Source organism: Salvelinus fontinalis, chromosome 5, assembly GCF_029448725.1.
Source record: "Salvelinus fontinalis isolate EN_2023a chromosome 5, ASM2944872v1, whole genome shotgun sequence".
NCBI classification, from domain to species: domain Eukaryota; kingdom Metazoa; phylum Chordata; class Actinopteri; order Salmoniformes; family Salmonidae; genus Salvelinus; species Salvelinus fontinalis.
This window is the reverse complement of record NC_074669.1, coordinates 5423392-5436220: the sequence shown is the minus strand read 5'-3', so window position 1 is coordinate 5436220 and position 12829 is coordinate 5423392. Positions and strand designations below refer to the sequence as shown.

The following is a 12829-nucleotide window of genomic DNA, read 5'->3' as shown; positions in this document are numbered from 1 at the left end:
CTACCGCGTTCCAAACTGCCTCTGGAAGCAACATCGGCACAATAATTGTTCGTCGGGTGATTCATGAAATGGGTTTCCATGGCTGAGCAGCCACACAAAAGCCTAAGATCACCATGTGCAATGCCAAGCGTCAGCTGAATTGGTGTAAAGTTCGCCGCCGTTGGACTTGTGAGCAGTGGAAACGTGTTCTCTGGAGTGATGAATCACGCTTCACCATCTTGCATTCCGACGGACTAATCTGGGTTTAGCGGATGCCAGGAGAACACTACCTTCCCGACTGCATAGTGCCAACTGTAAAGTTTGGTGGAGGAGGAACAATGGTCTGCGGCTGTTTTTCCATGGTTCGAGCTAGGCCCCTTAGTTCCAGTGAAGGGAAATCTTAACGCTACAGCATACAATGACATTCTAGACAGCCCTTTCCTGTTACAATCATGACAATGCCTCTGCACAAAGCGAGGTCCATACAGAAATGGTTTGTCGATCGGTGTGGAAGAACTTGACTGACCTGCACAGAGCCCTGACCTCAACCCCATCGAACACCTTTGGGATGAATTGAAATGCCGCCTGTGAGCCAGACCTAATCACCAAACATCAGTGCCCAACCTCACTAATGCTCTTGTGACTGAAATGGAAGCAAGTCCCCGCAGCAATGTTCCAACATGTAGTGGAAAGTCTTCCCAGAAGAATGGAGGCTGTTTCAGCAGCAAAGGAGGGACCCAACTCCATATCAGTGCCCGCGATTTTGGAATGAGATGTTTGCCGAGCAGGTGTCCACATGCGTTTGGCCATGTAGGGTATCTCTCCAAGGCTTTTACTAAAATGTCACCCCTTATCCAGCAGTGGTGACTCCTGGCTGTGTTCACAAATATCCCTTTCTGTGACTGGCACATCCCCCTGAATTTTTCTCTCGTATCTTACCGGGGCGCACATCAGACAAACGAGTATTCTACATTCTAATTGCAGCAAGCGTGTTGAAGGAGAAGAGGGAAAGGAGTTTTTTTCCGTTTTTTTTTTTTATGTCTGTTTGTATATATCGCCCACTCCTGTTTGAGTAGGGAAAGTTGTGTATTTTCATACTGCTGATTTTTTTTACATTTTTGTTGTTGAAAGAGGGATCGATCACCTGTTGGATGGGACATGGAAGGGGCTTAGTGCAGTCAGTGAATGGGCTGACTGATGATAATGTATGAATGTGAGGTGTGAGTATGTAAAACATAGGAAGTGGAGACTACTCGATGGGCGTGTTTTTTTTTCAGGTTGTCTCTACATTAAAACGCAAAGTTAACTTTGCTGCCTCCTGTCTGCACCTAAACTATAACTGATTAGGAAAGCATTGAAACACAGCCAGACAACCATATACACCTCTCCTCGAATATGTACTGCTCTCTTCACGCTCATCATTAATGGAATGTTGTATTAATGTCCCACCGTTAACCCAACTGTGTTTTCCTCCTGTTTACAGAGGAGCAATACAAGGTGGAGACCAGGACCATCGCTGTGGACTTTGGTCTGTCGGATATCTACCCCAAGATCGAGGCTGGACAGGAAGGCCTGGAGATCGGAGTGTTGGGTAGATGTTCCTTTTGTCTGGTCGTCCTCGCTCTGTATACCCCCACATTCTCATCTGTTTCACAAAATATCCTCACAAACCACATACTGACATTGGTCTCATAATCTACACAGATAAACGACTCTCGCGCACACACACACTTTTGACATTTGCACGTTTTGTTTGTTGTACCGAGTTAAACGTGTTTTTATTTTATTCATTTTTTTGCATTTCCCAGCAACACAGACTGACACTATGGTGGCATGCATGTTAACACTTTTGTTTAACAACACATGCCGCTGGTCTATGGACTGTCGGGTCGTGCCGCTGGTCTATGGACTGTCGGGTCGTGCCGCTGGTCTATGGACTGTCGGGTCGTACCGCTGGTCCATGGACTGTCGGGTCGTACCGCTGGTCCATGGACTGTCGGGTCGTACCGTTGGTCCATGGACTGTCGGGTCGTTCCGCTGGTCCATGGACTGTCGGGTCGTTCCGCTGGTCCATGGACTGTCGGGTCGTGCCGCTGGTCCATGGACTGTCGGGTCGTTCCGCTGGTCTATGGACTGTACTTTTACACTTTAGAAAATAAGATGCAGTCAGTCCTGAGTTCTAACCCTGGAGTTGTGACCCTAAAACAGTAGAAATGTTACTCTATTCTCAGTGTGGTCATTCAGAATGAACCGCCTACTAGTATGCCTTAGGAAGTACCTACAGAGTTTATTCGTTTTCAGATGTCACTCTCCGTCAGTCCACATTCTTGCTGTGTGACAGTGGCACTTTCAGACAAGACCATTGTTCTTTGTGTGAGAGCCCATAAGTACATGCACTGCTTGGCTTGCTCTTCCAGTTTAAGGTGTGGTTATGTGCCCTTTTTATGAACGCCTTGCTCTCATAAGGTCCTGCTGCCCCCTGGTGGCTTTCAAGAGTAACAGCAGCACCGTTTTTAATTTCCTTATTGCCAATAACTATGGTCTCGTCTGCTTTTAAATAAAATAATTATTCAACAGTGAACAATGTTGGAATCTCCTATCCCTACCCTGAGTACTTCCTGCATATTCCTGACCTGGACAACGTGAGTATTTAAAAAATATATTAAAAAAATGTGAGTGAAGCATGGGCTCACCATCAGTTAGACTGACACCAGTCACCTTCAGGGAGACTGACACCTTTTGAAACCAGTTGAGTTCCAGGAGGTTCCTAGCGTTACTTTAGCTGTAGAAAAATGTACTAAGACTATTCGCATTTGGAATGATTTAAAGATGCAATCTGGGATCTTAAGCACAACAAATTCGTAACATATCACACTATTTGCAAAATGCGTGACACACATAATAAATGACGTAGTACACAGCTGGGACCTGTTTTGGCTCTTCAGAACCACTTTCAAAACTGTTTGAGAGGAGAGTTTTAACACTTGAACTAAATGTTTTTTCTTCTACATTATAGTTCATCGCCAACGTGATCAATGTCAACATGACCTCTTGTTTGCCAGGTAAGAGTTCTCTCGTTTCTGGAGCAGTTCTATGAGTGTATATGTATACCATAGATTTATCATCTAGTATATTTTTTATCAGTGACGCTGTGCACTTTGTCTCTGAGGCCAAGTTCAGGGTTTTCAGTGGTAAGACAACGTATTGACGACACACTGGTATCACTGGCACAGACGGCATGTAGATGGGCGTCCATCTTTCTCTCTTCCTCGTCACCCCCCCCCCCCTTCTTTCCTCTCCTCCTTCACTGTTGCTGCTGTGCTACCTGCAGGTTCCCAGAGCATCGGTGAACTACACCAAACTGTCAGTGTTCACCCATAGACTACCCTTTCTTACCCTTCCTCTCTCTTTCCCTCTCGCCCTGCCTCTCACGTGGCTGAAATGTACCAGTGTGCCATACATCTCCCATAATGCCACTGCGGTAAATCTGTAGTGGGATCTAAAGTTCATCACTGGTCCTGTATAACTTTAAATGACAGTGTTTTTAGAGACAACTGTCTTGTCCAATTGAAATTAGAATTTTGTCTGGAAATTGAATATTTGCATCAAGTGTGATCTGGAGTAGTGTCCCACGTGTTATATTTATTTAATACTCTATATGCTGCAGCCACTGATTCCTGGCCTGTTCTGTCAGATCGCTGACCTGCTGCTCAGGAGTTGACCGTTCTTTCCCTTTTCAGATGACCCATCTCGTCCTGCCCAGAATGGTTCAGAGGTGAGTTGGTTTCCTTTTTATAAGTGCTGTTGCCACATTTCATAAAGGAACGTTCATTCAGTTTTCATTTGCGTTAGTTCCAAACCAAGTAGTCTGAGGCAGTTCTTTATAAGGAGTTTTACGTCTCAGTCAAATTCTTGTCATGCTCAGCCACATGACAATGCCGTGCTTCACCGTAAAACTACAAATTCTAAATAAAATCCTTTGTCAACCTGAGTGGTAGATTTTTATTTATTTTTCTTCGCCCACCCCCTTCTAATGCCAGTGTGGGTCCCAGTCCGTTGAGCGATCATTCCACTACTTGTCACTCTTAATTCCATAAAGAGTTGGCAAGAGGGCAGAAACGAGCTGTGGCACTCAGGCTATTCCGATGCTGGAACCTACACCAGAAAAGCCTAAATGTGCTCTATTAGAAGGACCATGATACGAAGACGGGCTTGATGTGTTTAGAACAGGGGACCAACAGAGTGTTATCCAGAGGATACACTAATACACAGCTCCTCCTCCTCCCAGCTGCGCCGCCACCTCCCCCTTCTCCCAGCTCCCCCACCTCCCAGTAACGCCTCCCCCACCTCCCAGCTGTGCCTCCCCCTTCTCCCAGCTCCCCCGCCTCCCAGCTGCGCCTCCCCTCCTTCTTTCTAGCCCTCTCTTTCTTTGTTCCCCATTCTGACCAGCTGCTTTTCAATTCACACAAAGTGCTCCCTCAGATTGGCTCGGACGAATCACATGGAATCTCTGAGCCAATGGAAAGGTGAGGGGCCAACCAACCCCATGTTCACTACATCACTGCAGCAACAGGGGCGCAAACTACGTCAGCAAGCGGCTGCCATGGCAACCCACACAGTGACTTTGATTACTGTGTGTGGCAGTTTACAGTGGAACTAGTCTGCTTGTACTCTGACAAACAGACCACGCCACCTTCCAGCGCGCCATAGCAGAACAAGAGGAAAGTCCTCTCATCCCCTTTTTTTGGTTTTGTATGTTTCAGGTCCAAAGGTGTGGTCCTCAACATCTCCTCTGCCAGTGGCATGTACCCTGTCCCACTCCTCACTGTATACTCCTCTTCCAAGGCAAGGGCCACTCATAGACCTCTATATGCAGACACGCACCACCCGCAGACACGCACCACCCGCAGACACGCACCACCCGCAGACCGACAGATACAACACACGTTCACACGTGTTTATAAAATGTTCCATAGTAGGATTTGTTACATATAGCGAAGCCTTTTGGTTCTCCAGCTGTAGTTCAGTAGGGGGCGCTCTCTCTCATATTCAAAGGGATTTATTGGCATGGGGAAACGTATGTTTACAAAGCAAATGATAAACGATCAGTAAACATTACTCAGTTTTAAAAGAATATAGACATTTCAAATGCTATATTATTGGCTATGTACAGTGTTAAAGTATGAAAGGGAAAATAAATATAGAGATAGGTTGTATTTACAATGTTTGTGCTCCTCTGGTTAGCCTTTTGTCATGGCAACGGGCCACAAATCTTACTACTGTGATGTCACACTGTGGTGTTTTGCCTAACAGATATGGGAGTTTATCAATGTTTTGAATTGTTTTCCAATTCTTTATGGGCTTGTGTTCTCTGTGGGGAAATATGTGTCTCTATTGTGGTCATACATTTGTCAGGTTAGGAGGTGTAGCTCAGTTTGTACCTCATTTTGTTTTGACAGTGGACACATAGGCAGACCTGGCTCTCGAAGACAGCGAGGCTAAGTTCAGTCTGTAGACAGTCAAGGATTTTCTTTATTTGGGGTCAGGTATTCTGCCACTGTACTCTCTGTTTAGGGACAGATAGCATTCCAATTTGCTCTGCTTTTTTGGTTGGTACTTTCCAGTGTCAAGTGTTTTTAGTTTTTTTTTTCAAAAGTTGGTTTGGTCTAAATGTGTTTCTGTCCTGGGACTCTGTGGTGTGTGTTTGTGAACAGAGCCCCAGAACCAGCTGGCTGAGGGGACTCTTCTCTAGGTTCATCTCTCTGTGGGTGAGGATTTTGTGGTGGAATGTGTGTGTATCAAATCAAGTTTATTTTAATTTTATATAGCCCTTCGTACATCAGCTAATATCTCGAAGTGCTGTACAGAAACCCAGCCTAAAACCCCAAACAGCAAGCAATGCAGGTGTAGAAGCACGGTGGCTCGGAAAAACTCCCTAGAAAGGCCAAAACCTAGGAAGAAACCTAGAGAGGAACCAGGCTATGAGGGGTGGCCAGTCCTCTTCTGGCTGTGCCGGGTGGAGATTATAACAGAACATGGCCAAGATGTTCAAAATGTTCATAAATGACAAGCATGGTCAAATAATAATCAGGAATAAATGTCAGTTGGCTTTTCATAGCCGATCATTAAGAGTTGAAAACAGCAGGTCTGGGACAGGTAGGGGTTCCATAACCGCAGACAGAACAGTTGAAACTGGAACAGCAGCAAGGCCAGGTGGACTGGGGACAGCAAGGAGTCATCATGCCCGGTAGTCCTGACGTATGGTCCTAGGGCTCAGGTCCTCCGAGAGAGAGAAGGAGAGAATTAGAGAGAGCATACTTAAATTCACACAGGACACTGGATAAGAGAGGAGAAGTACTCCAGATATAACCAACTGACCCTAGCCCCCCGACACAAACTACTGCAGCATAAATACTGGAGGCTGAGACAGGAGACACTATCACTTCCTTTTAGGTGGTTGTAGAATTTAACAGCTCTTTTGGTGGATCTAGCGGGTATTGTCCTAAATTCTGCTCTGCATGCATTGTTTGGTTTGCGTTGTACACAAAGTATATTTTTCTAGAATTCTGCTTGCAGAGTATCAATTTGGTGTTTGTCCCATTTTGTGAATTCTTGGTTGGTGAGTGGACCTGTTCGTTAACTGATTTGAAGTATTATTTTAAGTTAAATGTTTTTTGTCACATCCTAATTGGGATGTTGCGTTTCATGTTCCGTTTGATGGCATAGAAGGTCTGTACATGATGATAATGATAATATCTCTTGGTACCTTTTAGGCTTTTGTGGACTTCTTCTATTGTGGACTTCAGGAGGAGTACAAGGCCAAGGGAATCATTGTCCAGGTAGGAACTCTCTTCCTGTTTACCTGGGCCACTTTCAGCAGGACACCACGTTGGCCAACGTTCAGGTACAATTGTGTTATGTAGAACAAACATGCCTCTCTAGCAGGTAGGATAAGGGATCACCTCAGCTCTATTCATGGCATTTCTATCTGCAACGTTTGCACAACGTTCTACAACGTTTGCATACAAAACATGACCCTGTTCGCTACTTATTTTCGTCTGACTTATTCTCCGTACAGTTCTACAAAGCTAGCTATGGCTACACCGTACAGTTCTACAAAGCTAGCTATGGTTACACCGTACAGTTGTACAAAGCTAGCTATGGCTACACCGTACAGTTCTACAAAGCTAGCTATGGTTACACCGTACAGTTCTACAAAGCTAGCTATGGCTGCACTGTACAGTTCCACAAAGCTAGCTATGGCTACACCGTACAGTTCCACAAAGCTAGCTATGGCTACACCGTACAGTTCCACAAAGCTAGCTATGGTTACACCGTACAGTTCTACAAAGCTAGCTATGGCTACACCGTACAGTTCTACAAAGCTAGCTATGGCTGCACCGTACAGTTCCACAAAGCTAGCTATGGCTGCACCGTACAGTTCTACAAAGTTAGCTATGGTTACACCGTACAGTTCTACAAAGCTAGCTATGGCTACACCGTACAGTTCTACAAAGCTAGCTATGGCTGCACCGTACAGTTTTACAAAGCTATTGCTACACCGTACAGTTCCACAAAGCTAGCTGTGGTTACACCGTACAGTTCCACAAAGCTAGCTGTGGCTACACCATACAGTTCTACAAAGCTAGCTGTGGCTACACCGTACAGTTCTACAAAGCTAGCTGTGGCTACACCGTACAGTTCTACAAAGCTAGCTGTGGCTACACCGTACAGTTCTACAAAGCTAGCTGTGGCTACACCGTACAGTTCTACAAAGCTAGCTGTGGCTACACCGTACAGTTCTACAAAGCTATGGCTACACCGTACAGTTCTACAAAGCTATGGCTACACCGTACAGTTCTACAAAGCTATGGCTACACCGTACAGTTCCACAAAGCTAGCTGTGGTTACACTGTACAGTTCCACAAAGCTAGCTATGGTTACACTGTACAGTTCCACAAAGCTAGCTATGGCTACACCGTACAGTTCCACAAAGCTAGCTATGGCTACACCGTACAGTTCCACAAAGCTAGCTATGGTTACACCGTACAGTTCCACGAAGCTAGCTGTGGTTACATCGTACAGTTCTACAAAGCTAGCTCTGGCTACACAGTACAGTTCCACAAAGCTAGCTATGGCTACACCGTACAGTTCCACAAAGCTAGCTATGGCTACACCGTACAGTTCCACAAAGCTAGCTATGGCTACACCGTACAGTTCCACAAAGCTAGCTATGGTTACACCGTACAGTTCCACAAAGCTAGCTGTGGTTACACCGTACAGTTCTACAAAGCTAGCTGTGGTTACACCGTACAGTTCTACAAAGCTAGCTATGGCTACACCGTACAGTTCTACAAAGCTAGCTATGGCTGCACCGTACAGCCCTGTAGTTCCACAAAACGCAATGTTTCCTAATCCTGGTCATACACTTGATTCAACTATTCTAAGTGTACCCCTTTGGGTTCCCAGGTCCCAGATTGGGAAACACTAACTCAACAGGTCTCAAGTCGTGTCTTTAACGTGGATACTGTTGCTGTATGTAGGTTGTTTCATTTTCAGCTAAACTTTCTCTCTCTTGCATCTTTTGTTTTCTAGAGTGTACTGCCCTTTGTGGCCACCAAGATGACCCGTATCAAGAAGCCCACCCTGGACAAGCCCACCCCCGAGCGCTGTGTGGCCGCTGAGCTGACCACCATCGGACTGCAGGGCCAGACCAACGGCTACTTCCCCCACGCTGTCATGGTACGGACCGACCCCCTCATCTCCCTTAGTTTTTCTTTTTTTTTTTTACGTTTTTGAAAACAACAAAAAAAAGTGTGTTTCTTGTTGGACAAGTCGAGGTAGTCCTTCCCCGTTTTCTTCTGTTTGGTGCAGAACGTTCTGAGCTGGTATGATCTGTTTGTCATGTAGAAGCATTCTGTTTCACGTCACTGAATAGTGAATGCACCCTCTGTGTACAGTGCATTCGTAAAGTATTCAGACCCCTTGACTTTTTCCACATTTTGTTAACCTCTCTGCGATCGTTCGGGACGCTAGCGTCCTACCTCGCCAACAGCCAGGGAAATTGCAGAGCTGGGAGACTAGTCAGGATTGAGGCAAAGATGAATTGGAGAAAAGTACAGAGATCCTTGCTGCTCCAGAGCGCTCAGGACCTCAGACTGGGATGAAGGGTCACCATCCAACAAGACAATGGCACACAGCCAAGACAACGCGGGAGTGGCTTCGGGACAAGTCTCTGAACGTCCTTGAGTGGGCCGGACTTGAACCCGATCAAACATCTCTGGAGAGGCCTGAAAATAGCTGTGCAGTGACTCTCTCCATCCAACCGGACAGATCTTGAGAGGAATGGGAGAATCCCCCCAAATACAGGTGTGCCAAGCTTGTAGCGTCATACCCAAGAATACTCAAGGCTGTAATTGCTGCCAAAGGTGCTTCATAGTACTGAGTAAAGGGTCTGAATACTTATATAAATGTGATATTTCATTTTTTTTTTTATACTTTTGCATTATTGTCGAACCTGTTTTTAGCTTTGACATGGCGGGGGGAAACTATTTAATCCATTTTAGAATAAGGCTGTAACGTAACTGTGGAGAAAGTCAAGGGGTCTGAATACTTTCCGACTGCACTGTATACACTGAGTGTACTAAACATTAAGAAACACCTTCTAATATCGAGTTGCACCCCCCCCACCTTTTGCCCTCAGAACAGCCTCAATAATTGGCGCATGGACTCTACAAGGTGTTGAAAGTGTTTCACAGGGATGCTGGTCCATGTTGACTCCACTGCTTCCCACAGTTGTCAAGTTGGCTGAATGTTCTTTGGGTGGTGGACCATTCTTGATACACACGGGGAAACTGTTGAGCGTGAAAAACCCAGCAGCGTTGCAGTTCTGGACTCAAACCGGTGCGCCTGTCACCTACTACCATACCCCGACACTTAAATATTTTGTCTTGCCTATTCACCCTTTGAATGGCACATATACACAATCCATGTCTCAAGGCTTAACAATCCTTCTTTAACCTGCCTCCTCCCCTTCATCTACACTGATTTTTGAAGATTTAAGAGGTGACATCAATAAGGGATCATAACTTTCATCTGGATTCACCTGGTCAGTCTGTCACGGAAAGAGCAGGCGTTCTTAATGTTTTGTATAGTATGTCCACACTGAGTGCTAACTAACCTCTTGCCACTGGGCTGGCTGACCACTACCCTGGTGGCTATTAACCTGGTCCTCTGTTGACTTCAGGGCTGGCTGACCACTGTCCTGGTGCCCATTTAACCTGGTCTTCAGGGCTGGCTGATCACTGTCCTGGTGGCTATTAACCTGGTCCTCTGTTGACTTCAGGGCTGGCTGACCACTGTCCTGGTGCCTATTAACTTGGTCATCTACTTCGGGGCCAGGATGAACCGAGCCCAGCGCACCGGATACCTGAAGAGGAGGAAGCTAAGGGAACTGGCCAACCAGAGCAATGGGAAGAGTGACAGGCTGAAGAGCGAGTAAACGGAACTCTGTAGCAACGAATGGAGACTAGAAGCTGACCACAGAACTACCATTCAACTACTCTGACTACCCTGGACTATATCTGTTTTGATCAGGGTTCCCCAACCGTCTCCTCGCCCCCCCCCCCCCTAGACGTTTCACATTTTTTAGTTTTAGCCATAAACTGGCACACCAAATGATGACTAATGGTGTCAGGTGTGCCAGTTTAGGGTTAAAACAATGTGAAATGTCTGGGGAAGCCTGATGAGAGGGTTGGGCAACGCTACATTAGATAATGGTGTTGAATTTTCACTTGACTGTGTTTTTAATATCTTTTTTGTGTCACTGAGTCCATAGTGATGTAACTGTAGCAGGTCTCTCTGAATGAAGTGGTAACTGGCTAAAGTGGCTGGAACAAAATAAATGAAAGGAAAAGGACTTTGTTCTCAGCACAGGGAATAGTTATTTTTCTATGTAACAAAAATAATTGGTGATAAGAATCTAAAATATATTTTATGTACGTAAAAGCAAGCTATACCTTCAGGCACTTTACGAAGTGTAGTTTACACTTTTCAGCCACAGCGTGTACAAGTGATCAAATCTTAATTCCTCATGTCCTTGATTCCTAATTTCCTTACCGACCTCTCTAAGCACATTGGAGGACAGGCTCGAAGGTCCCACCCCTCGGGCCACTTCCAATGAGCTTCGAGAGGGAGGAATCAAGGACCCGAATAGTCATAGTTGATGCCTTGTACACTTTTCAGACCTAGCCCATGTAAGGAGCTCTCTAGCCTCAGCTTGTCTTGTTTTGTCTTTAGCTGAGTTGTTGGCCTTTGTGTTAATTTCAGTTTCTTTGGATTTGTTTTGTTTCCTGGTTTCAGTTGTCCAATCGCAGTCTTGTAAGGTTGTTTTTATGGATTTGATGGAGAGAGAAAAAAGTACATTCTTTTCTCTCTTTCTCATCCAGTTCATGTTGGTTTTGGTCCAACAAGAGGAACTCTGGCACATTGAAGTCCTTGTATGGAGCTCTGAACGAGTGACAATAATAGTTGAAAAGCTGACAGTACACGCTGTTGGTTTACAGCTCTTTTGCAGATACCAAAGTAATACAAGTATGTATTATATTGTGCAAGATTGCCTTGTCGTACAACAAGCACAACTATTTCTGACTGTGTTGGTCTGTGAGGGCCTTGGATCTCTGTATGCCTTGTCCTGACCACTGTTCACACTTTAACCGTGGTGCCTTTCAGAAGAGTTTTCAGTGTGAAACTCCAAGTTTAAAAAAATATATATATTATCAGGGATGTTGAGCAGTGAATTGCAATGAACAATCTCAACTTTTTTATGATTTTACAACTTTAAAAAATACTGTGCAATGTGCTCTGTAGTTTCACTCCGACTTTTTGTATGATTTCTGGATATTATTAATGAACATGTACTATGCTGTTTAAAAGGGATTCAAATGTTATTGCTCGTGTAAAAAAATAAAAATAAAACATTGTACTGGTATTTGGGGTATGTTTTCTCCGGTGTTCCTTTGTGGTAAGATTCATCCCAAATGGCACCCTGTTCCCCTAGTGCACTACTCAAAAGTAGTGTACGATAGGAAACAGTGTACCGTTTGGGGGCACAACCAATGTGTTCCCAGCCTCCATCTTTACTAAGATTTTGGGGCCAAGACTATCTCTTTAATGTCACTTTATGATATCACAACCGGGAATCCACCATTGTCATAGAGTTCCGAGAACAGCAAGCAACAGCTGTCTGCATGCGGAATGACCAGAGACTGTCAAGACGAATGATAAGTGGCTACTTCTCTGAATATTTAAACAGTTTACTTTATTGCGTCTTACTGTGTTTTCATTTGAGACCTTTACACGGAAATGAAAATAATTGGATAAAACTGATATGAGTTTGAATTTTTTGCTATAAATAACTTTTTAATGTTAAAGATGGGACACATTGAATGAAACACCTGCCACTAACATATGAGCTAATGTTTCGTTGTGTGAGGAATACCTAGATCTTACTGGCTTGAATGATTTAGCTTGGAAGGTCTAATCAGAAGACATTTCAAACCATCCACATGGCTGTCCACCTATTCTACTGAACAAAAATATTAATGCAACAATTTCAAAGGTTTCTTATGTGGAAATCCGTCAATTGAGAAATTCATTAGGCCCTAATCTATGGATTTCACATGACTGGGAATACAAATATGCATCTGTTGGTCACAGACCCCCCCCCCCCCCCCCCCCAAAAAAAAATGGGGCCTCACATTGGGCCTCAGGATCTGGTCACGGTATTTTTGTTCATTGAAACTGCCATTGAAATGTAATTGTGTTCGTTGTCGGTAGCTTACGCCTGCCC

The 12829-nt window shown here is 44.8% G+C and overlaps 1 pseudogene; it reads left to right on the top strand.

Annotated features, from left to right (window-relative positions):
• Positions 1 to 11960, top strand: part of LOC129854951 (very-long-chain 3-oxoacyl-CoA reductase-A-like) — a 79991-nt pseudogene extending 68031 nt beyond the window's left edge.
• Positions 11961 to 12829: the final 869 nt, after the last annotated feature.